We start from the raw sequence: 26,740 nt of genomic DNA, 5'->3' as shown, positions 1-26,740 counted from the left end.
TGTCCTCCAGGGTCCGTGGCTCAGAACTAGTGGTGCTCAACGCTTTGCTTACTTTCTGTAATTCAACTTAATATATACTTTGCATTTCTTCTGTCAGATTGATCAACTATTATTTTGTGTTTACAGTCAGTAAAACTATAAATTGAATAAAAGTGCTTCTTCTTCTTCCACTGCTTCTTGGTTGCTGCCACCACTTCTCCTCAAAGCTAAACTAAATGCCCTTTATATGCAAACCAGGCACTCGGTGGTGTGTTTGAAGCTGCTGAGCTATAAATTGTAGGGATGGTCAGAAGGCTCGTGCATGTGTGCCCAACCTCAGGATGGTTGAGATGAATGAGGAAAAAAAACACAAGGGAACAGACACGTGGATGCATGTTTGCTGTTTTGTTTTTACACAGATTTAAACACCGGAATACCTGAACAGCGCTCTGTACATTTGGCCCCTGGGCTGTCATCACATCTCAGTCAGGTGGTCTGAATGTTATCTGTATAGTTTTGGGCACATTATCAAAGCTGCACTAATTAATTGATTACAATAATACAGCAACAAGTTTAACATACAAATTAAGTGAAGACAGTGAAAAACGTTGCTTTGCATTAACTAAGAAAAGTGAACAAACTACATATTCAGTGATGAGTCTTTGACCGGAGCCCACAGTGGGTCAGGCACACAAGTTATTTTATCGTGATGTGTTCACACTCTCTAACTCTTACAATACGCAGTCCGTATAAACACTTGGTGCCCAGTCAGCGTGCATAGAACAACGCTGAGCTCTGTAGCCTCGCTGCTACACTTCTGCCTGCTGTAAGACGTTCAGCTCCCTCCACCTCTCCAGCCTCCTCTGCATTACTATTTTTCATGAATTTTCAGTGTTATATCAATGCTTTGGCTCAGTTTTAGGCTGTTTTCCTCTGCTCTTAACCCAAAGTGCTACAGTATACATGCCTCATTTTTATGGTCAAAATCAGATGTATGGAATGCTAAATTAAATTCAATTGGCCTTCTCGTATGTCAGGTGAACTGTATCTGATTAGGTAGTTTAAAATGCATCAGCGTAATCAAAGCATCACAAAATGGCAAATGTTGCAGCCACAACAATAATTCTCATCAAAACTGAGCATGGAAATTTCAAGTATATTTGAAAGAATTTCCTTTTCATGTTATTGCATATACTGTATTACTGTATTACTGTAATACGACTTTGCACTACAGTAAATCAGCATTTGTAAAAGGTAAAATGAAGTGATTTGAAATATTTGCTGTTCTAAATCTACCACAAAGTGAGTGTTTTCACAGTTAACAGAAATAGCTTCATAAATACACCTCATTTCAGTGAGCTGCAGCTCTGAAAATCCTGTTTGAACTTGGATCCGAAAGCAACGTATTAACCCTGCTCAAGCCTAACTAATAAGTGTCAGGTTTCATCCTTTAACAGCCACTTCCAGCAGGCTTGTGACCGTCTATTTTGAGGCTGATGTGTGCTTCATGTCACATCTTTGCCTGTGACATGGTGACAACTAACAAGATTAAGTAAGAAGGCCTGTTTTTAGCTTTTGAGTTAAGTGCACTGATGGGATTTGTTAGCGGAGGGCATGTGTTATGGTGAAAAGGGACGTGCTGGAGAGGATGCGTGTGTGTGTGTGTGTGTGTGTGTTTGTGTATGTATGATGGGAGGGGCTCTCCTCTCTCTCCACCTCTGGGAGACTCCTGAATCACATCAGGTACAAACACCTGCTAGCCGAGAGGTCTCCGGAGCAGCTGTGTGCCTCTAACAGCTGCTGAGCCAACACCACCCACCCGCCCAACGGAGACGCTGATGTCCTAGCAACCAACAAGCTCCCTGTTCTCCTCTGTTTCCTGCAGCTCCGGGTGGAGCGGGGAGCTGTTGATGCCTGATTCCGGCCCTACGGGCAGCCTGACAGACAGGCGGGTGGTGTTGCCAGGCCTCCGAGCGCTGCGTGTCATGTCTGTGCTCAATTCCCAGCACTCCCTGCTTGTCTCTAGCTTCAGTTCATCTGATTTTCCTCTGTTACCCTGACGCACTGTTCCCCACCCTGAGTGCTGCTGCCTCTCCTCGCCATATACATGGACAAGCAGGAAAAGGTACAAGAACGGGCAATCGTTCCAAACACTCGCTTGTCAGCTGAAAACGTCTATATCCACATATCCAGAGGAGTTCTGATTTACTCAGCATGACGAGTTCAGAAAGAGTCAGCACACTTCTTGAACTTCCACACTAGGGTCTAGACTCTGTCTGCTGTTTTGACAGACCTTGGGAAGCACTGCAAGCACTCAAACTGTAAATTTTACCACCTACACAGATAGCTGTGTCTTCTACTGACAGCAAAACGATCCAGTGGATGCTTGACTTCATTCTGCAAAAATGGTTCTCCGTTTTAAAGTGGCCTTATAATAAAACCTGGAGAGCAAGGACAGCATCATCTCTGCTGCTGTGTGAACACTCAGGGAGTCTTTACATTCACTCAGTGAGTACTCTTTTAACTTGCTGCAGAACATCACAACAAGCTTGTTCTCTTGCAGTTTTTCTCTTCATATCAAGTCATGGAAAGTGAACGAGCCTGCATATTTGATTGCATGTTCAGTTCAGCTGTATGCTGCTGCCATCACATCTGGCACCTGCACAGAGACCTCTACAAAAACCTGTGCTCGTCGACCACATCTGGTGATCTGTGCTATAGCTGGTAATACTGTACGGCAGCGCTGGGGGGACTGATAAACAGAACCAGGAACAATCTGAAACAGCTCCAGCATGGACAAGCAAAAAAAGGTACAAAAACGGGCATCTATGAACGGGCAATTATGACATTTCCATGTGTGTATGATTTAAATAAACAAGATATGCTAGCTATTTCAAGCTGCCTCCAGTCTTTATGCTAAGCTATGCTAATCAGGCACACACAGATGGACTCATACTGAGCCTCTTGTCTGACTCTTGGAAAGAAAGTGCTCATTTCCAAGAATGTCAAACTACTCCTTTAAAACTGATCAGAGGACACTGACAGTTGCAGAAGTCAAGGCCCCGTTTAAGAGCTCAGACACCAGATAGACCTGAATCTGTTTCAGTCAGCATACTAACACCTGATCATCCAGCGGAACAGCAACCATCTGCTTCCCAAGATCCAACAGGAGATAGACATGCTGGGTGCTTTTCTTTTGTTCACACGGATTAAAGAGTAATAAGGAGAGCAGATTACAATCAGGACATTATGCACACACACATACACACACCAGGGTAAACAACACCATCATCCCTTTAAGGCTGAAGCAGGGACAACCCGTCCGCACAGGAAAAACCTTGTCATCTCATTTCATAGCTGGACTAGCAGAGGCCCGCAGGGGGTGCAGAGGGAGGAAGGTGGCAGGCAGAGGTTAAAGCTGAGTAATGTGTAAGTGATGAGACTCTGAGTCATGAAAACACTGCAGGGACTGCTGAGATATCTCTCTGCTGAACACCCAGCTCACGCCATTCACCTCGCCGTTCATCAGCCCAGCCTCTGATCAGCTCCTCTTTGTCGACTTGAAACGCGGCAACCTTGGGCCATCCTTGCTGCGTAGCTTCAATCAAAGACTCAACCATGGATGCTTTATGTGTACGCCCTTCGAAAACCGTATCAAGAGCCGAGGCGCGTCTATCCGCTGCACTCGACTGTAAGTGACACTGATGCAGATCGGATGTTAGCGGGGGTTTGACAGCCTGTGCGAACGTCCTGGGGATTGTTGAAGAAGGGGGGGAAGGGGAGCCAGAGGTGGCTCTAGGTGTACTAGCGGCCCTGCAGCAGGAGTCGACATATGTGAGGAGCTAATTAGCCATGCAGCGCTTATGCAAAAACCTTTTAACTGTTTCCAGCCATCAAGCACCTTGTGATTCACTCTGACAGGCCCTCTGCTCTGCTTTGCATAAAGACGCTAGTGTGGGTGTTTAAAATTTCATCCGCCTCCCTCAGCAGAGGCCTATCACTGCCCGCAATCACTTCTCTATCAGGTGTTGGCAAGTGGGACAGCAGGACATACCTCTCCTCTGTGCTCCTTAACCCTTTCTCAGCCAGCTCAGGTGGTCCGGTCCCTTGGGAGACTGTTCAAATCAAAATCACTTCAGCATCGAAGAGGACTGGATTGAATTTCAGATGAAAATGAAGATGTCACGTCTCTATCTGAATCATCATCATGCATTGGGAACAATGTGATATACTGACCAGAGGGAGTGTTAGTCTCCAGTGATCTCACAGCCAACCACCTGCTTCCCCAGTTGGCCGCTTGGCATACTGCTTTGTTCTCAGACAGCAGTGAGTTGTCTGACATTGGGTAAAGGATTCAACAACCCAATATAATGGCTGAAAAACTTGTTGATTAAATGATCATGAAAAAAACTGTTAATTGCCTTGTGTGATGATACCTGCTCGTGTTTTTGGTCTGTGCCGTAGTTGAAACGGTAACTTTATTCCACTCATTCTAGTTCTTTACAACATCTGTTGTAGATTTGCCCATCATCCCTATTAGTAAAAACAACACTGCACTTCTAATTAAGCAACACTGCCACTGCAACAAGGCAACTATTTTACTTTAAACACAACAGTGAGCACAACGGTGAGCAGCTAAGATGATAGCACTGCGTTATAGTTTACAGAGAAACTTTCTGTTCCAACTTCCAACCCAGCATACATGTAAGAGCATTTCTGAGCACAGCTTCAGTTCTTCTGTTATTTTGCCTCTAGTCTCTGCACATTCATGAAGTAGATTCACAGGCCTGGATTTTTTTTTTTGTTTTTGCTCAAGCTGATGGGGTGAACTCGTGTCTACTCGTGTCTTTCTTTGATGACATTAACGATAAAAATTCACTCCACGTTTTGTCGTGACACACTGTTACAGTCTTTAGAGCCTTTCTTTGCCACCAAACCTAATTGTATAAGCAGTTGCTATTAATGGCCAATTCCTTGATGAGAGTGCCTCAATCACTGCAGCTGTGCAGCTTATTACCAACACTTTGGACGTGGCCACTTCAGGTTTACCTACAAATACAGTCCTTTAGATAATCTGGCAACATCTGGTCTGGTTACAACCTGTCTGCTCAGTCATATCCCCTGTCGGATTTGTTGTAACTGTGTTCCCAAACCTCAGCAAATGGTCTGGTGGTTGAAAGATATCATACTAAAGGAAATGTCAGTCTAAACTACAAACATAAGACGGCTGTTTAGAACAGTGGTGATACAATTGAGCATAAGCATCTGTTCAAACATTTGTTTCCCTTTGTCTTCTCAAGCAGAGGTACATTGTGGCTATCAGGTGTTGATATATCAAGAAGACCTTGCGGTTTAAGGTTGTTTCCTGTTGTTGGTATGGATTACAGACAGGAAGTACAGAGAACAAACTACTGAAAGAGTCCAAATACTACAAATACTCTTTTCTTATCATGTGGTCTGTTCCAAAGATGCTGATCACATTCAACACATCTCCCAGGTAGTTGTCATGCTCATGTTCAATATCCAGTGTCTGCCTGATAGGAACACTGCATCCATACTGCACATCATAATGTTGATGCTGAGACTGATGTTGGCTACACGAGTTTCCAGAGCAGAGCTATTCCATCTCTATCACAGTATCTGTCAAGTCACATCCTTGTATGATGTCCATCACAGATTGCCTGGGCTGATCACATTTACATTCAGTTGAGGCTGATCCGGAGAGACGTACAGGGAAGTGAACGGGAAGCAGCGCCGCGCTTTGCTCAAGGACACCGCGACAGCACACACAGCTGTTAATAGATACGTTGTCTGTCACAGCGATCAAATCAGTGACCTTTCTGCTATCGGCCTGTATCTGCATTAACACCAGCTCACTCTGGTATGCTATCTGACTGCCAAGAATGTCGTGTAGGGCAGTGGTGAGTCCCCTTCCACATTACTTGTGTGAAAATGTCTTACAAACATGCTATTTTTGAATGAATGTGCAGACAAGCTCAGACACGCTCATTCATCAGTGATCAGTTCTAGTCCAGACCTCTGTGGCTGACTGTGGTTGAAAAACCTTAAAACTGCAGTTCTTGATGAGTGTTGTGAAACTGTCTTCGGATTCATTCCAGATTTAAATTAAATAATTGAATTTTCTCTTTCCCATTTTAGACTGTATAATATTCAGACAAACTTATTGTAAAGCTGCTCATGGTTAGACACCATTTGAGAATACTGGTAAGGTGATGGTACAGGATCCCGGGTATCATAATGTTGCAATTATCAAAATAACTCGAGTAATACTCAGCCCATATTGCTTGATATTTTTCTGTGACACTGAATCAGACAGGATGTTAGCAGGGATTAATCAGTCAGTTCTAGAGCTCTAGTTGGTTGGCATATTTCTGAACACTGGAAAGAACAAGGCCAGATGGTCCCCCCTGCTTCTTCTTCATTTACCAACTTAGATTCAGAAATATATGATAAACATAAGCAAACAAGACTAAGAAGCTCACTAGACATTCATTTTTATACCTGGTGCTGCTGACAGGCCAGTATTCAGGCCTTGCTAGTGTAGCTTTTCATCAGTTATTGAAATCCTCCTGGTCGTATCACTAAATTCACAAGTAAATTAAATGTACGTGAATCTCAAAATCGCCTCTCCACAACAAACAGTTCATAACAGCCAAACCACAGCACAAAGAGCTAAGCTTTACATTACAGGATATACAGTCGACAGATAATAAACAGAATATACTGTATTATCAAAATATTCTAGGAATGTCTCAGCTTCTTTGGAGTGCTCTTTTGAAATGGACAGATGCTCTGTAATAAAGTGTATTAGAGATAAAAATGTTGGAAAGTGAGTACATCCTGATGCAGCGCTGTGTGGAAGGAGGACACTGCCCAGCATGTTTTCCGCTGAGATCCTCCTCTCCATGCCCTGGGAAAACTGGCAGAGAGTTTCCCACACAGGGTGGAGCACATGTGGATGCAGCCTTTATAGGCAGAGGACAGACACTCAAAGTCAGGACGCGTGTGTGTGCGCTCTGCCAGCTCCCACTCTGCATCAGTGAGTAGAAAATTTATCACAGAGTGGCACTCGAATGGATAAATGGCCGTAAATACACCACAAGGGTGTTAGGAAACATGGGCAAGAATGCAGAGGGACAAAAACAGCTTTGTGCTGCCCAAAGGAAGCAGTTTATCTGTCAATAAAGCTGTTCACGATCTCCCTCGAAGATGAGGTGACTCTGTAGGTGTGCTTTATGTCTAAAAGTACTTTAAGTAGGAGGTGAAATGTAAAGGTAGAAAAAAAAACAAAACACTTTTTCAAAGCCTCTACAGCATCCACAGTGAAGTGCTGTAAGAGTGGAGGAAGCAGCTATGAGCTGCCCATCATCTGCTCAGGGAGCCAGTCAACTGTTGCCACACAGGACAGGGAGCTCTGCTTGGTTAGGCAGATTCCTCTTCACGTGTCCATTTCACTGTCTCGCTCCGAGGCCTCAGCCTGGCATCGCTCAAGTATGAATTGACATGTCCAAAGAGATGTCAGTCCAGAGGAGACGCAACACCAAAAACAAAGCAGCACATGTTGCAGTTTGATCAGAGACGTTTCAAAAGAAGACTGATTAAATAAAGACAATTTGATATGTGTGAGGTTCTAAGCTGAACTAATCAACATGTGTTATACGAACAACTGATAAAATGTGTCATGTGAAAGGTGGACGGTGGTTTTTATCTTTAAAGAAGTACCACTGTTCAGCATCTGACCAGCACCAAACAGCAGACAGACAAACATGTCAAGTAGCAAAAAAAATCCATCACTTCTCCGAGATGGGTTGAGACCAAAACAGAGGTAACAGGAATGTAAATATTCAAATCGGGATGCTTACTTTTCGCGATTTTGCAACTTATGCCTGAGTCTGTTTGCATGATATCATGTGCAAACTGTGGCAGTCCAGTGCAGTCTCTCCAGGAGTCTCATTTTAAACAAGTGAGGCAAAGACAGTGTTTCTGACCAGCTCGCAGAGCTGCAGCCAGCCAGCCAGCTACAGCTGAGAACATCCAAGAGCAACAACATCCTTGTTGAAAACCATGGTTTAAAATACTGTGGACCATTTCATGCTATCAGCGTAAACTGCATGTGTTGCTGTGCGAGAATGGACAGCGTAACAAGGAGTAGCAGCACTGAAAAAGGGGGCTGGGGGCTGTTTGCTAACAACCTCATACAGAGGCAACATGTCAGACTCGTTAGTGCTTTACGCCCCTTGTGGAGTTCCTGTATATATGTCAAAAAGGATGAGCACATGATTTATTTATGTTTAACACAGCGTCCGGACTTTTTCAGGAATCTGGGTTGTAAGAATTTCAGATCTCAGTGCTGATCACTGGCCAGTGAAGGAGTTCATCTTGTACATGATCATTTCCTCAGATGTTTCACAGTATCTACTCCAGCGTATAACAATGTTCTCTATTATAAATGTTAGAATGCAAATCCATATTTTATATAATTCTTAAGCAGTAAATGAAGAATGACATTCTGTATTCAACAAAAGCCCGGAGCCTGGAACATACTGTTTACTACATGCATCAAATACTCAGTCTCTATTAATAATGCATTCAAATATAGATACACCTATGCTTTGCTTTTCTTGGAATGCTACTCAAGGCAGAATGAAATATTTATTCATCCTGGCTGTTTGTGCAACTGCAAACAGAGCCCAACTTACTCTCTGTCTGCACTGTGTCTACCTGACCCTGGAACAGTTTCTCATGTCTTTCTGAAAATAGCTGTACTTAGTATAAATCCATATGAACAGTTTATGAGTGGTGTTTTTCTGACTCTGTCAATAGGCAGTACTTTCTTCAACTAAGGATTATATGAGCTTCAGGAGACCTTAGCAAACAGGAGCTCATTTAGTAGAGAGGGTAATAAATCAGTTTGCTTCTGCCCTGCATGTGCTCTGATCCCTAATTAGCTGGTAGGTCCCTTTCTTAATTCTAATTTCTTATAAGAGAGCATTTATCTAATTGACAATAAGAAACCATCTTAAAAAATCTATTTTAAAAGACAATTAAAGCTGTGGTGGACGCGACATGGTGTCACATTTAAAGATCTTCAGGGGTTCACAAATTTGCTCCGACTGAAGCAACACACACTGCCACTTTATTTGGTGCAAATAACCTTTGCATGCTTAAAAGCATTCTTGTTGCCCTTAAATAAACACTTCATAACATTATAAAGCAGGCGGGTTGGAGGGGAATCCATTAAAATGCTCCAGATCCCACACAGCCAGACGTTGGACGCCTCATTCAAGGCGAGAGAGGGCCGGAGTCACAGAGGAAACAAAGCTCAGCTCTGTTATTAATGGGCTCAGTCTGTCTCGGACACATTTGCCATTTCTGTAATGTCACAGAGCAGTGAAGGAGGACGCAATAAAGCACAGAGCCTGGAAGCTCCACTTATTACAATTAATAATTCATATGACTGCATTAACTAGGCGAAATCCACAATTTCACATGGCAGGCGTGGAGTCCGTGTGTGCGGGGGCAGACCGCCGTCAGAGCAGGGGGAGACGGAATCGAAAAGCCTTGTTACAGCCGATGAAGACTGCAGCAAGTACACGAGCCATGAATAATAGATGGAATATGTTGATGTTGAATGATGATGCCCCCCCCCCTCCAACCACACACACACACACAGGCACACACACATAAAGGCTGTTTTTAATCTCCAAAGTATCACTTCAAACATGCAAGTTGAAGACAATGACAGATGCCCCACACTGCAAAAAATACAGATCATAGCACATCATTCCTTTTCGTGCTGAATACTAAAATCTCATTGTAGTTTCTTCTGCCAGTGAAGTGATGTAAAGACTGTTTGTTCAGACTGCAGACCGGGCAGTAGTTCACACAGTGAAACTAAAATAGTAAGATACTGTAGGCTTATTTATGTAAATGAAATTTCTTTCTGTTTTTAAGGGAGCAGATCTGAAAGCACGGCACTGCGATGCCTGTGAGAATTAGCCTCTTTCAGCTTCACTTCAGGAGCAGGTTTAAGACGGCTAAACTCAACTTTCTTTGCTTCTTCAACTTATTGCCATGAATTCTCAAATAAAAGCGGGTATTTAAAGACCCCTCCAGACACATAGAAACACTGCTTGGAACAGTAATTTGTGCCTGACATGGTTTTCTATCGCTCCCTCCCACAATACGAATATGCAAATGTTGTTCACTCCAAAACTACAGGACACAACAGTCCTCAGTGGATGTGACCTGGGGGCTTGACGTTTCCACATCACTCTTGCAGAAGTTGCATATTGGACCATGATTGGCTTCCAGAGTGATGTCATAAAGTCCAGTGCATAGACATCTTAAACAAAGACTGAAAGTGAGCCAGACAAAGTTCTCCACTTCAGCAGATGAATGTGGAAACAGCCTTCTAGTGCTCAAACATCCCATGAATAAGAAGAATGAAAAACTGTTTTTAATGGAGGGGGGCTTTAAATAATGGCAGTGGTCAGCACAAAGAAATAAAGGCTGATCACTAGCGAAGCCCATTGTTATTCAATGTAATAACCTGGACTCTAAGAGTCCACATTGTGAATTCAGTACAATGTTTATTTCCACAAAACTAATTCCACCACTTCACTAACAGAGTGTGCTGCTGTCAGTTTCTCTTTTGAACAAAGATACTTTTAACACACTAAACAAGTCAAACACTTTTAACTTTTCTGAATTACGTTATCGCCAGTGAAACTCAACACTGAGACGTTTTCAATTAAAAGCCTCCAAACATCAGGGTTTCTGACATGACGTTGTGTACAAAGCTTCTATAGGCTGTGCTCGACCAGCCATATGTTCACACACACAACTATTCAATCAACACACAATGGAGAAGTATTTTACACACTCCACAAACTGAATGAAACTACATATTACAAACACCTTTACCAAAAAATGCTGTTATTGTAAAACTCTAAGGGTACTTGCATCTTAATCTGGAACAGTCAAGAGTGCATTTCTCTTGTCTTTTACGAATCAAAAGCTTCGAGGAGCTGAATGAGCCAATAAGGCTTTTAATGGAAAACCCTTTCACGTTGCATTGACAGAAGCTTAATAGAGATCGAAAAACTACAAAGCAGACATGATTGGAATTAATTACCAATGAAAACAGTATTTCTGTAGCAGTGGCGAGTATGACATGACTGTTATTGTACGGATGGAAATGTAGATGAAGAAATGTAGATTACATTGAATTCATCAAGAGGAGGAAGAAGCAAACAGGATCAACTGCAAATTAAAATGGAAGCAGATCAGAAAACACGCAGGCTTAAAATCTGATTGAATACATTAGCTGGAAGAGAGAAATTAGAAGAAAGACCTGTTTCAAATAAAGGCCCTGGTTCTCTCTGCAGTTTAAGTAAATCAAAAAGGCCCACAGAGCGAGCATCAGCCGGTTTGATGATGCAGCGATGTCAACTGCACGCTGGACTTGACGTCAGCGTTAAGCGACATAAAGCACGGCTGGAAAAGTGATTCCAGCAGCCGTCACACAGCATCGCTAAAGTCTGAGTTGTGTAATCCCACTTCCAAACCACCTACAGGATAAATGTAGCTTTGATCTGATTCACTAAAAAGCTTTAAACTTTCCGAAGTAAAGCAAGTTGATCTCAAGAGTGTATCAAAGCATTTAAGACTGAACTCACATTATTTTTCATCAAAATACCTTTTCAAGACTTTGGATTTTCTCTCTTGTTAAACTAAATGTTTGTGCAGAGCAGATTTTAAGCAAACAGTCATGGCCTTGTGCTGCTGGAGGAGGGTGGCAGTGACATTATTAGCCCACTATGACAGATTACCGTGAACCTGCCCCTCGCACCTCACAGCACACGATCCTAGATATAGACCAAGCCAAGGATTGCAAAGACACTTTCTCTTCAGCTCTGGGACTGTGTAACTAATGGGACTACACTCAGCAGGATACATCAATAACTACAGTGCACAAAGACAGTATAACATCTTACCTTTGTTGCACACCTGTTGTTTAGGATGAGCCTTTTCTTAACATCACTGTTTTCTGTTTTCCCCTGCAATCATGTCGTCAGCACAATGCAAGCTGAAACGAGCCTGGCCAAAAATTAATGTTGCTTAAAAAGGACGGGTGAGGGCTATAACGCGTCCCGTGTCTGGCAGGTGTTTCAGTAATGCAGCAGTTACCCTTCACGTAGCGTACAAACAGCCCGAGGCGAGACTGATGCCATTTCACATTTTACTCCCTCCTTCATGTGATTGTCCTGTGAGCACATCCTAAGTGGTGACAATGCCATTATGCCAAAGCGCTGAAGTCAAGGGCTCGTGTGAAGGGCGGTGGTTTATGTATCTGTTTTGTTCCCAGTATAGCCTGGTGGCGGCAGTTTGTCAAGTGTACAGGGAAGGTGACTGCAGTTACATCAGCGTGTCATTTGGCTGAGATGACCCCGCTGTGTTCCTCTTATGACTTACGCATTGCTCCTGTCTTTTAATATCAACTTCAATTATGGCCCCAACACCAGCAGCTTGTCGGAGTTGCCCGGCAGCGATACGCAACAATAAAATGCCACAAAGCCTGAGGCAACAGCCCTGGATATTGCTTTTGTGTAGGTTTCATCACCATATTTCTACCATTTATTTCACGATTTTACAGAGAGTGAATCATCTCCCCAATAAGAGTTTGCTTGTAAAAACCAACATAAATATATCGTTTTGAAAACAACAAAGAGAAATATGAGATTAGCATAGCGGGGTGACAGTGGGGGATGTGTCTAATTTACCCCCTGTGTTGGTTGAGACTGCCTGTTTATAGTCTGAAAATACAAGAATGTGTGTATGTGAAGTCTTTAGCTGATATTAACAATTATATAGAAAGGCGAGCCACGGGCTAACGTCAGGCACACTATCACCGAGCAGAGGATGTAGTCAAAAAGCCTTTATTAGTTCAGGCATATCAAAGTTAAAATATCACAAAGGGAAAAGCCAGTTTTGACCCACACTGGGTGTTCCTCAGGGCGTGGCTGGAGAGATGAGTCAACCAGAGTATTATATAGACAATTAGTGGCCCTACATCAGCATATCACACAATAAGCAAAACATATGTAAACAATGTGGAACAGAAGTTCATAGTCACATAACAATAAGAATAAAAAATCAATACATCAACCAAAGCATCACATTTAAAAGTGCAACACATGTGGCAGTGTTAATGTAACAGCTTTGAGCTTTGCTGTCAATGTACTGCTTTAAGGAAAGGCAAGAAGGATTTCACTCTGAAACAACCAATCACAGAGATTGTTTCGTGTGCAGCTAATGGTGAGCTAGAGAGCTAAACATTATGCTTTGCATAAACCTGATAATACAGTAATACTTCAAAGCTTCAAATCAGTTTCCCTGTCTCGCCAGTGAAGAATTTCTTATGTTTACTATTTGCGCCTGTGACTTGCCTCTTTTTCATACCAAAGTTGGTTAAAGCTAATGTGCATTGTAGTATTTTAAAGCCACTGCTCATATAAATCTGACAGAAAAAAAAAATTGTGATTAAAACTGATAACATAACTGGTCATAACATTAATCTATAGTGTTACACTATCAAGTGAGGATGTGCTGCTCTGTTGCTCTGGAATGCAAATTTACAGGTCTGGAAAATGATTCCAAAGCCGCCCACGCTGCAACACTATTATCCATAGACTGGTGAGCGGTGAGGCCAGTTCATGCCCATTGTGGATTTGTCAAGGTAAATATTCTGAAAAACACAAATATAAACCTGTCGCACTGCTGCAATCATGTGCAGTGCATCAAGCATGCACTGGGGCCAGAGCAAGCAACTACAGTGAATGCGCTAAGCCTTTACGCATTAAGACTAACAAGGCCAGAAGACACATTATCCTGCAGACTAAAAGCACCCCACAGCTGGCAAAGGTAGGGGAGAGATAAGGTTTGACAAGAAGAAAAATTAACCTACATATGAACAAACTCTGCAAAACTACTCTCCTGCTCTCCAACCTTTAACCAGCCGGCCGTTATACTTGGTGAAATACGTTTAATTACTGGAGTCGTCTGTTGGGGCTGTTCTCGTTGCATTGCGCTGGGAGCAGCTATTGATTTCAGGTTGTCTTCTGCCTCATTAGACCGTGGCAGAGCTCTGCCCTGCCAGCTAAAAGGGAACAGCGTCAATCCATAAATAAGCCGACTACACTATATCTTCTATTGTGTTGGGCTGAAATCTAGACGCCTGGAAGTGAGGGAGAAGCAAGTGTTCAGCCTTTTATAGTTGCTCTGGAACATTTAGGCCACAACAGGAAGGCCAACTTTGTTGCCCTGGGGCTGACGGAGTAACGTGGGTGTGAGGTTTGCCACCGCACGACATTTGCATTGAATTAGAGGTAACTGTGTCATTTTAGTCCTTCCCACTTGCTCATTGCCGGTGGCCTACACAGGAGGCGGAGGCTCGAGTGAAGACAGGCATGCGTCAGAGTCACAACCAGGATCAAAATGATGATTCCTCTGAGGACGAGCGCTATTGATCTGCTTTCATCTCCGGGGCTGCTGGGAGAAAGATGCAGACCTCGCTGCCCACATGGCCAAAGACCAATGGCCTGGCTGCTCCGGTATGCTTGATCAGTTAATTAGAAATACTAATATGGCTGAAAGAAATGCAAATGGCTAAATGACTTCCATTTCTCGCAAACCCATTTGGATCAAACCAATCTGGTGCTTTTACCTCTCTGAGTTTAGCGGTGTAATAGATGTGAGACTGTGCTTTCTTTCACTCAGACATCGTTAATCATTAAAAAAGACTGGGGAAGTTGGTAAGTCAGGTCATTGTTGACTCCAAAGTTAAATCTTGTAATAAAAACCACGCTTGTATCACATAGTCTGACTGTGAGGATAAAGATGTGTTCAAACTGAGCACAAAGCTAAATTTACAGGTGACACAGCAGCTTAAAGTCAAAGCAAACATGTGAGTGGATGGGAACAGACACACATGGTCGTACAAACTGAGGCAGAGATGTGTATGTGCGACTTTAAACTTTCAATTTGAGCGGAAATGTCGAGGTCAACCTGTGGATTTATGGCTTTACTTCACAAAGCATACAAACAGCTACAGCTGACTTCTGCACAGTCTGGACTTTGGTTGCTTAGTTGAAAGAAAGGACTCAAAAAAAGCAAACTGTCAAATTTGCATGAACAAATTGAGGTGAAAATTTGCATGATGTTAAACTGGAATAGACCATTGGAGAAAATCTTTATGAAAAAAAGAGAGAATATCTTGGTTCATTTAGAGGAAATGTCCCTAGCTGTGTAAAACCAAGAGACATATTGTGTGACAGTAGCATACATTTATTGATTTGTCATATATTGGCTGGCTGATAGAGCCTTTGTGTCTGAAAATGTGAACATTTTTCCTACTCCATCTTCAGGTACTGTGCCGAGCTGCCTGAGTAAGAACTAAATCCCTGTGATCTTAAAAGGAAATGAGGAAAACTGATGGCTAGGCCTCCATTGCCTGTACTTTATGATGGATGACAGCGTAAGGAGGGGTGGTGGGTGATTTCTATGGCAGATCTGAAAATTTAAATTCCAGCCCCTTCAGAGGAAGGCTAAATTTGTGCTGACAGGTGATAATTTAAACACAGTGGAACAGCTGGTTTCGGGGCTGCGCCTTACATATGAATAGATGTGTGTCTACGTGTGCGTACATGTGCATTATCTTGTGCTCGTATGTGCGCGCTTGTACGATGAAGCTTGTCATATTTCCTTTCAATCAGTTGCGTGCGCTCACGCCGTCTGACTTCATGCATATGCAGGCGAGTCAGCCTCGGAAGCCAGGAGCCAGTTAAGATTGTTGAGAGAGCTGTCTCGTCCCCAGCAGCCTGCGCACACACACACACACACACACACACACACACACACACACACAGATATTTTTCCTCCCTCTCCTTTCCATTCAAGTGTCCTTCCTCTATAATCCTGCAAAACTTTCTGCGACTTCAAACTAAGAAGGGTTTTTCGCAGAACTTAATGGACATGAATGAATGCCTTGATGTTGTTAAAGATGCACTAAAATCAAAATGACTTCTTCCTATGAAAAAAATCCTGGTTGCCTGTTCTGACTCATGTACTTACTTGGTCAAATTAGCGTGACCTTTTGGTTCCGACTGACACCATCAATACTGTGATTTGATTGGTGGAATATTTGTGTGGGCGGGCACTGAAAGTAAATCACCCCTTCCAATTCCAATAGCATGCAACATGCAATTAACATGCTTGAGTGTTGATACTGTTAGTGTTACATGTAGCTACATTGTGTTGTGACTCCGATTACTGGGAAAGTATGGAGTGCCGAAATTACAGGACTCATCATTGCTGTGAGTTCGGTAACGTCGACAGGGAATCCGTGCTAACCTCCACTTGGAAAGAGGAAGCCACTTCAAAAAGCTTGGAAGCGTTACAGCTTGATAGCCTCCACTTCCTGTGTGTAGTCCAAACTTAAACTGGTCCTCTCAATGTCAACACATATAGGCTTGTTGAAAAGGGGGTAAAAATATCATGCATGGGGCTGTGAGTTCTCCAGTCTGTGGCGCACAATGGAAGCTGACACCCGACTCTGAGTTACATTGCCTCTCAAATGTCTGCTTCGGAAAATACCTACTCATCCTAAAACATCCTAAAACGCTTTTCTCCTTCTTGAGAAATTTGCTAAATATGCACAACATCCACATTATAATTTATATTTAGTTCTGCAAAAGAAGTAAAGAGAATTCAAATTTCAGCTCAACTTCATGCAAGTAAGTTTTTGTATTCTCAACTGGTATCTCTGCTACATGGCTTCCATTATTCTCCTGCACATAAATGCAGTTGCATCAGTGAAATGGCCTGTTACGATCTGCCAAATGCCAATGTTTATTTGTGACCTACACTACAATAAATCCATGCGTGATTTATGAATATCATTTTTCAAGAACTAATGCACAAAACATCACAAATATCATCAATAATGAGTAGTCAGCTGAGAGATGACTAATGTAGAATCAGCTAAAAAGGCTCAACCACACAAAACAACCTTTCAATATTACAGGGTCAACAAAGTTTTAATAGGAGAGTTAGGCATCGCCCTCCATTTGATTTATGGTTTTTGGTGTATATTTGCGTTGTTTACACATGCCAGCAGTCTTAATTTGGTGATATTTCAGAGCGGAATTGTCACTTCATTTCAGTATAAGCCTATAAAGCAGCGAAGGTGCTGACACATGAGAAGAGATATGAGAGGCAGGATTAATCATGTGCCACAGAACGTGTATGAGGAGGGACGTAGCTCAGCTAAGCTGGAGGGAAAGAGGCAGAGAGAGGGAGGGAGAGAGCAGCGACATGGGCACAATGATGGATGAGTACGCTGTGGATTTACTGCTCTGCCTACCTACGCTCTTCTCCACCCCCACCCAGCTGAGGTTGGTACTAAACTAACAGCACGTGCTGTTGGGCAGCAGCAGGTCTAATCAGCTATCTAAGCAGGACAGGTAAACAGAGCAGAGTCAGAAGCCAAGGTCAGGCAGGGAGGCTCAGCACCTACTGTGTACCAGCAGAGACAAAGCTCGACCAGTATATTAGTCTGAGCTGTCTATGTTCAATATGATGCAGCCTCTAGGACCATCTCTAAATAGTGCGCAAAGTTTAAATATGAAACCTTTATGCAAATATTTATTTTTTCCTAATTTGTTCATTTCCATTGGGGCAGTTCATTCATGACTTTGGAAACAGCAGCACTTGACATGAACCTTTATAGCCAACATGGATGAAAAATCCTTAAAGTGCCTTAAAAAGCAGAAGACTTTTCTCCACTGCTTTTTTCCAAGGTCAAGAAGAACTGTCAAGCTCAATTTATAAGTTTCCATAGAGGAAAAGAGATCAAAATGATCAGAATCTGCTGTTCCTTCGCACATCCACAAACTTCATCTGCTAAAACTGTCCACTGATGTGGTTGAAAAGCTCCAGAACAACAGAGTATATAGATTTTGAGTGGATTGTTTTATTCACAGTACAGTCCACTGAATCATTCTTGGTCATTCTAAGCAGTAATAACATTAAACTCACAAAAATTAATAGCTGAAGTCTGGGAACGCTGCAACCCTGTAGCACTCATCCCCATTCTGATGAAGTGCTTTGAGAAACCGGTTCTCTCGGCCTTTAAAGACAACATCCCGGCCAGCCTGGACCCTCACTAGTTTGCATTCAGAACCAACAGATCCACAGAAGAGGCCATCTTCACCGCCCTCCACTCAGTCTTCACACACCTTGAAAATAACTGCATCATTGCTGTTTGTTGATTTCAGCTCAGCATTCAACACATTCTCCCCCATGAAACTGACGGGCTTCAGCACCAAACTCTGCAACTTCCTCGCAAAAAGACCCCAGACAGCTCAGATTGGCTGTCACACCTCCTCCACTCCACTGCTCAGCAGCCCCCAGGGCACCCAGTGTTTGTGGATGACCAACATCACCATCAGCGGCTGATTTACAGTCAGTGACAGTGAGATTTCATATGAGGAGCCAAACAGTGATGGTACAGAGTGGTGCACTGAGAACAACCTACTGCTCAGCATCAGCAGAGCCAAGGAGCCGATCATTGATGGGAACAGTTATAGGTTCCTGGGAATCAGAGTCACAGAGAACCTGTCATTGTCATCACGCATCTCCACCCTGCTCAAGAAAGCTCATAAACAACTGCAACAAACAACTTGGAACAACTTAAAGATGCTTAACAAGGGAGTTAACTTACTGACATACTGACGGGAAGCATCACAAACTGGCACTGGAATTTGCGTGGCCCAGGACAGCGGGGCTCTGCAATGGATGATTAAAACCCCCCAGAACATCACTGGTATCCATCTAATGAGCAGGACTGTTATCGCTGAGGTGAGGCGCCTGAGCAGAGCCCAAAGGATATTAAAAGACAGTATCCACCCCAGCCGCAGCCTGTTCACCCTGCTGCTATCTCCTGCCACATCACCCGACTACAGAGCAGCTTCAACTGATTGAAACTATCAAAAAGGTTAGTCAAACTTATTTTGAAGATATGACAAAGCTAAACTATAAAATAATGACTCAAAGTGTCTGTTTTAAGAATTTACAGACCGACTTCCTGCTTCACCATTGGATTTGGTGTCAGCTATACAATACTTGGCTGTTTTCTTGAGCGATACGGGATTATCCCCAAAATTTCAGGAGTGCAAGCCTTAAACCTGAAAATCCAAGTTGGAATAAACTGCAATTATCCAGATGAGACCTGGTGACCAGTTGAGTGTGAAAAATATAACTGTGGTTCTAAGAATAGAGGGTACAAATAGGATATCGCCAGATGTGTAATTGCTGTGGTGACTCCCACCTGAATGGCACAATCACAACAGCCAGTATCAGCCACCCTGCAGTCATATGGAAAAGTAAACAAGAAAACAGAAACGGTAACAAGCTGCTGTGCCGTGAACTGCAAAGACAGATTCAGCAAAAAATTCAGGCACAATCTTTTATAGAGCCCTTAAGATTAAGGCACAGTCAACTAATGTGAAGTGTACTGTCTTTACTTACTTTGATGATACTGACAAACCCTGCATTAAAATAGGAGCAGGTATTTATATCCTGTCAGAATTTCTTCCGATGCTCATCAGGGGCACTGCAACAATTTTAGACATGGAGTTCAATTCCCTCGTCATGAGCAGTACTACTCAGCCTGCACATGCAGTGCTAAAATGCATATTTTACCACTGTATGAGCATAGATAGATAGATAGATAGATAGATAGATAGATAGCTATAGGAATATGTGTGTGTGTACATATATATATACACATATACACACACATATACATAATTATGTATATACATACATATATGTACATACACACACACATACATATACATAATCACATACATGCTCATACATGCTCAGCAGGAACACCTGAACAAACTCTGTGTGAATAAAAGATGTCGATACATACCCTCTATTCCTCATGACTGCCAGAGGTGGAGATTTGCACCTGGACACTTCTTTATGTTTTCACTCACAGCTCCAGTATCTAGAATACAGAGAATAATATTCAGACTGATTCAGCGAATGAACAATCACTATTTTGAAATCTAATCCACAAAGAAAAAAAAAGAACTTTGGCGAAGTGTCCATAGAGCAAAAACTTAAATGAAAAATGTCCTGCCTCCACCCATTTTGAATTATAAACCATCACACCATGGAAATATCTGAACAAACCCACTGAGTGATTCTCAGCTCCTAGCCCGGGGAAAGGCTCAACCAGTGTCTAGTTTGCATGACAAATGGGATACAGTGCCTGGCATCCAGTAGGGAGACTGCTTTCAGAAGTTAAAATATACCCACAGATGAGAATAAAACACAACTCATCTGTGTAAAATTCTTGCTCTCCTCAGTTAATTAAAACCAGCCCACTGAGTGTGGGGACACTCTAGGAAGAGAGGAGTTATGTTTGAAAGTCAGACACCGCTTATGTAAACAGCGACCACTGCTGAGCAAAAACCAGGCGTGAAAAATGGTGTCCTCAAATATCTGTCTCAGGAAACAAACTGTCCTCCGGGCTTGGATAATGATCGTCGATGCTCCAGTGCTCTGACAGCTGACTGTATCTTAACTTTACTGCTCGGAGGAGCAGAGCGCTAACACTGCAAAGATTAGGAGGCCAATTCCCAGTGGGGTCAATGATGCTAAAACTGGGCATCCTGCAAACACTGCTCACAGAATACATCAGAAGCCACATCCTGTTCAGGCAGAAACAGCATTAGAGCCTCGCATATAAGTGGGTGGGCCTATATTATTGGCTGCTATTAGCTTATCAGAAAAATCAGTGTCAGGGTATAAGTTAGGTCATATGTAGCAAGAAACTGCAGTACCAAAATGTCAATGACATGTTTGATTTATGTCGTAACTGTGTCTCCATTCATTTTATTTTTAGTTTATTTAAAATGCAATATCTTGGTCACACTTCTTCAACTTGCATTAAATTGTATGTTTTATTTTCTCCAGTGCAGCATACATGTCTGTACCTTTAAATCATATGTCCCATGCTGTTCTTTAAGCTAAAAAGGAATGCTAATTAGCAAATGTAGCACGCTCGCGCACTAAACTAAAACGGTAAACGTGGTAAGTGTACCTGCAGAACGTGCTGAGATTAGCATTTAGCTGGAAGCACCGCTGTGCCTGCAGCAACCACAGCCTCACAGAGCTGCGAGCATGGCTGAAGACTCGGTCGCGTCTGGTTTGCTTTCAACCTGTTTACCGAAGGAGCTGAATAAATCAATCAGCCTGCTTGACTTTCGTGATCAACATTGTGGAGGTGAGCATGCAAGCCATACCCATACCACCCTTCTCTGGCTGGCAGAGATGGTTGTGTACATCTTACACCCACATCGTAGCTAACTGAACAATAAAGAAAATAAAAATAACTGAACTGCTGCACGTTACAGGATAGTTAGTGAATTAGCTGGTCAGCTGCAGCACAATAAACAGCAGTGGTCCTTGCTCCTCAACACCTGTGCTAACAACACACGTGTGCTTGGTTGTCTGAACTATTTACAATACATTTAAAAACGACTTGTTTTTCTTATGTACTTTGAGAAGCGATGAGTACTTGTAATGCACTTGTTGTAATGCAGTTGGACTTCAAGAACCAAACTTTAACAATCCTTATACAGAATTGTAAAAAATGCCACACACAGATATCATGTTGGGCTTAAAATCTAGCGTTGTTTGGGTCTAACACCATCCAAGACCACTTGCTAAGGACACAGGTAATAATTCTGCCTCTGTGGGGGGAAAAAATGAAATTACTGAAACAATAAATAATCTGCAGGCCACTTCTTTCCAGTTTTCTCCTATAAATCAGGCTTTAAGTTATTTAGTGCAGCAACAACCAATTATGAGACTATTACATCCAAATGATCAATTTTAGAGTCAAAGCACATGCAGCAGCAATCAATAAGAATTATATTGTGCTTTAATTCACTAACTCTTGCCCCTAAAAGGGGCCGGAGGTAGAGCTAGAGATGGTGGCCAGTGTATGTTGTGATTACAGCACTGCAGGCTTACCCCAGAAGTCAAGGGCTACAGGGTCAAATCCCATTGGCTGAGGTGCCCAAAGGACGATGGAGCACTTCAATCATGTAAAAGAGTCACTGCTCCGGGGGGACATGCAGTAAATCACACATGATAAGGTCCTACAGCGGACCTGGTGTCACCGTCGCAGCGTGCGGACTACTCCTCCTGGAGGACAACAGACTCTGCCAATCACGACCATGCTTACACACTGCGTTGACAGGAACGTGTTTGCCAAGCCTTGCAGAACAAATATTCATTTAATTTATGCAAATATGCACAAGAGTAGATTCCTTTTAATTATTAAAATGAGACAGCTCTGTGTGCGACAGATTGTTCTGCTGGTGAGTCGGCGGCGTCTTACACCTCCTCTCTAATTATTAACAGCAACCTTGTACTTGGATGAAACAGGAGAGGAGAGGGAGCGAGCGAGCAGGATTCCCTGTGGCTGGCACACAATGCGAGTCAAAAGGAAAAACACAGTTTTTCACACTCTCTGATGCAGTGTTGATTTCTGGGTCTCCCTTTCTGTCTCTCTTTTTCGCTCCCGCTGTCAGTCTCTCTCCATCTCTAACTCTCTCTCTAACACAGGCAAGCTAGAACTTTTTCCAACTTGAGCCATGATTTTTATTGGTGATGATTCAAGATGGTTAAGATACACAAGTTCAATGCTGAGATCGGGGAGCGCAGCAACATTGATGGAGCAAGTAGTGAACAAACCCAGAGCTTTAGTCAAACTCACTGTGAAGAGAGAACACATCTGAATTTGAAATGGTCTGATGTGAACTTCGAGAAGTTTACAGACCCAGTTTCTCCTCGTACTAATGCTAAAAATGCTAACATCGACTGTTTCTTATATTGAATATTTTATTGTTTATTTTGTAGGATATGTCATCCCAGATCTCAGTAATGACTTGGCGGTTGTGCTGTTATCATAACTGATAAAATCCAAACTGTATGTCAACCTCTGCCCCCTTTTTTTTTAGCAAGATTAATGTGACAAACACACGCTGCACCAGCCGTACAATGGCACTTTATTCAGAGGAGTCGCTTCATGGAAGCTATTCTTTGATGTGCTGATAAGGGTCTTGCATCATAAAAAAATGGCTCCCTCTTGTAAAAATCTCAGTTTTATTATGTGTAATCATATTAAGTATTGGAGCAATGACCCTGAGAATGCACTTTACCAAACTACCCATTCCTTCACACTGAAGGGACTGAGCCTTCTGAATTAATTACCATCATTTACAGTGTTAGCTGGTTAGACGGAACACAAAGAAGTGTTTGCATACTTTGTGATCTGGTCAAACTGCCCTTTCTGCCTTTTTTCATTGGATTATGTCATCTATCATTTTCTTGATGGGAGTGCATCCCCACTGCATTCCTAACAGCTTATACCTCTGGAGCCACCTTCTGTCCTGATAAGAAAGCAGAGCTCAGTTCTCCTCTAGATAGTAAATCAAAGCACAGATAATTAGTCTGGAAGTGTGCTTTGGCAAGCCACAAACCTAGAACTACTTAATGAGAGTGTCTAGAAATGATTACACTGTGGGTGTGGAATAAATAGACTAACCCTGGCGGCCCCAAGTAACAGTATTAGCTGATTACAAAGTGTGATCATGTTAGATGATATGACATCAGCGTATACATGTTTAAGGTGTCATAGTTCAAATGAAGCTTGTTGGATCATTGAACAGCGTATGAAAACAGCCCCTCCCATACGTATCTGACTGAGGGAGCTGTGTCCGTACAGTTTTTTAAAAGGCACCCTGTGGAGTTCTTGACCACTGGAAGTGCTATGTTTTAACCAGCCAGTCACTGCTCTGTTAGTACCTTGTAAAAGCACACTCTCAGTTTTGTCCATGACTCCACAGGGTTTCCCAAACCAACAATCCGACAAGCACGGCCATTTCCTGCGCTGTTTGAACAGGTGAGCGGTGCGGAGAGAGTGGACTTTAAATCCTTTCTGTGGGAACAACTGGCTGCAACAGCGTCAGGGCTTTTCAGGAGAGACTGTCAGAAAGTGCTGCATGTTATCCCCTTTCGTATGATTCTGTGACAGCAAAGCTTTCCACCCTGTTTTTGAGCGTGCCCATTCACGAGTATATGCTTTCATCTTTAGACGTGTTGTTTGAAGCACTGAGCCGCTCGCCAACCCAGCCTCTTCAATCCAGACGTGCCAAAGGTCTAATACTGGTGAGTCAACCCTTTGTTCTCTCTCTTGAGGCTCATTGTTTCAGAATAATATTCTCAGTGTTGGGCAAGCAACTTAGAAAGTGTAGTCAGCTAAGCTTCACAATACCGAGGCCCCAAGAGAAATGTGGCAAGCTAAGCTACAGTAACACGGCAAAAGTAGTTTAGTTTTTTTCAAATTGAACCAACTTCATTCCAAGTCAGTGCTATTTCAGTGATCAATAAAACTGTCAATCAAACAGACAGGCAGGCAAAAAATGTTAAGTTCAATTGCGAATTACACAACAAGCTGTGCTCTCTGCTCTCATAACTCATATGCAACAAAAACCAACAGTTTTAAGAAAAAGTGCTATAATAATAACAAAAAGCAGGTGCAGAGTGTGTATAGTTTGTGTTTGTGTGTGTGTGTGTGCACACCTGTGCTTTCATGGGTATGCTCAATTTAGATTTGGGCACATTTGCAGGATAAACTGCTAACTCAAAATTCAACAGCTCAAACCAGCGCAGAAAAAGAACAAAAATCCCTCATGTTGAGTTTCCCTCCGCCCTCGCCCTCTGTCATCTTTCCATCAAATGAACTCGGGCTCACGTGTCTGCGTTCCCCAGCAGCAGAGACGTCGGAGGCATCAGCTCAAGGATTGGTACGTCATGTGTGTAGCACTTACTGATCCTCAGCAGTTTAATTTCAGACTGCAGCAGAAAGCTCCGCTGTGCTGGAGCTTCACAAGTGCTTGGGAAAAAGTAGCTGTGTGGATGCTGCTGCACCGCTTGATCAATAAAAGAGTTAAGCTCCTGAAAAGATGTTTGATCAGAAAACAGCAATGCTACCACCTCGCTGCTGAGAAATGTAGTCAAACTAGTACACGGCTTCCTGTCGCGCCTCCACTGCCCAACACTGAGTATAGTTTTAGGGGTTTTGTCAGCTGTCACTCAGTGAATGGAGCTGGCATTTCTAGAGATCTCCATTAATGGGAAGATTAACAGAAGTTTTAAAAGCAGTCTGGAATTCCACCAACACAGACCACCACATACAACATTTGCTATCAGATGTGAGGGCCCTCTTAACAGAGCAGAACATGCTCTAAGCAGCAGGTGTGGGCCACCACATGTGGATCTATTTTAACTATCCATGCAATTGCACTTTAACAACTGGCACTTTACACCCGGCACTTTATAGAATTCACACTGCACTTTTATGTCTATGTATGATGTCTATGTATGTATTATTATATTCCTTCTTTTCTTTTCTCGTCTACCTCCTATGTGTCTGTTTGCCAAGGGACTACGGATGTAAATTAGCAAGCTTGCTAACTCTGATACATTTACACATGTACTCACATACTGATGTTCATTAATGTGTATTGTCCCTTTCAAATAAATAAATAAATCAGTGACGAGGAGGATAGACTGAGGGTGGTGCAGCAGGTCTGAGGGCATATACATGAGCCAGCTGCTGGAAGGAATGGATGATCCCAATTCTACCTTACATGTCTGGGCTTTCACAACATCTGGCAAGACTTTTCAAGCCACAAGGAGCACTGACTAAAACCATTTATCACCTTAAGATCTCTGCTGGTGCGCCATCATACATGGCAGCTGTGGGGAACACAGTGAAACAGTCAGAACCCAAGGAAGACATTCTAAGTCGATGCCAAGGATCGTCCGAACAGACACCTCTCATACAGAGAAAAAATTAAATAATTTAAAAAAGAGGGTAGACAAAGAAGTAGCCTACTGTATATTTAGTCTCATTAAATTACTTATCTGTATTCCAAGCTAAGAAATAGCTTACTCGAGATTAAAATAACAGGATTATAAAGAGGCAAATTCTGTTCCCAAAGTACTTGAAAGTTTAGTTTAGAAAGTCATTCAGTTTTCTGCAGCCAAACTCTTCCCCAAGAACGCCCAAACAATCCCCTGTGTTAATGCGTCCACAATGTCCCCTGCTGCTCTCCTAGTTGTATTTGTTAATTAGTCGGGATGTCTTTTGTGGGGGCTATGGCAGTCAAATAATTAACAATGACAAATAGCTTTCGTGTCCACTAGCGCTTATCCCACCTCTACAGCTGCGGGGATCTCGCTCTTCTGCAACCTGTTTTTATCAGGCCACAGGAGCAAAACCGAAACCGCTAATGCATCAATTTATAACATGACCCGGCGTCAGGCCGAGACAGGCGCTCAGAGAGAGAGGGAGAGGCTGTTTGGGAGAAAAACTGCAGTGTCACCACAAGTCCACTTTTAGCCCTCTTGCATCAGGTTACTGCGTATGAGCTGATACAGCCCCAGGAAACAGATGTCCTTGTGTGCCGGATTGTGATTATTAATGGGTGAGACTTGCTGGTTTCATCAGAGCCTGAGCTCCGTGGTGCCACGTGCAGGTTTGATCTTCCAGTGACAGGCAGGAGGAATATACACATCAACACCAGTC

At 42.8% G+C, this 26,740-nt stretch overlaps 1 protein-coding gene across 3 annotated transcripts in view; it reads right to left on the bottom strand.

The window, feature by feature from the left end:
- Nucleotides 1–26,740, bottom strand: part of LOC121621933 (heparan sulfate glucosamine 3-O-sulfotransferase 5) — an 88,119-nt gene that overhangs the window by 16,872 nt on the left and 44,507 nt on the right. For all 3 annotated transcript variants that reach the window (XM_041958671.1, XM_041958669.1, XM_041958670.1), the window contains exon 2: nucleotides 20,000–20,077. The gene's annotated coding sequence lies outside the window, so the exon portion shown is untranslated. The remainder of the gene's footprint in view (nucleotides 1–19,999; nucleotides 20,078–26,740) is intronic.

Source organism: Chelmon rostratus, chromosome 18 (assembly GCF_017976325.1).
Source record: "Chelmon rostratus isolate fCheRos1 chromosome 18, fCheRos1.pri, whole genome shotgun sequence".
Classification (NCBI taxonomy): domain Eukaryota; kingdom Metazoa; phylum Chordata; class Actinopteri; order Chaetodontiformes; family Chaetodontidae; genus Chelmon; species Chelmon rostratus.
The sequence above is the reverse complement of the archived record's forward strand: the minus strand, read 5'-3'. Positions and strand labels throughout refer to the sequence as shown.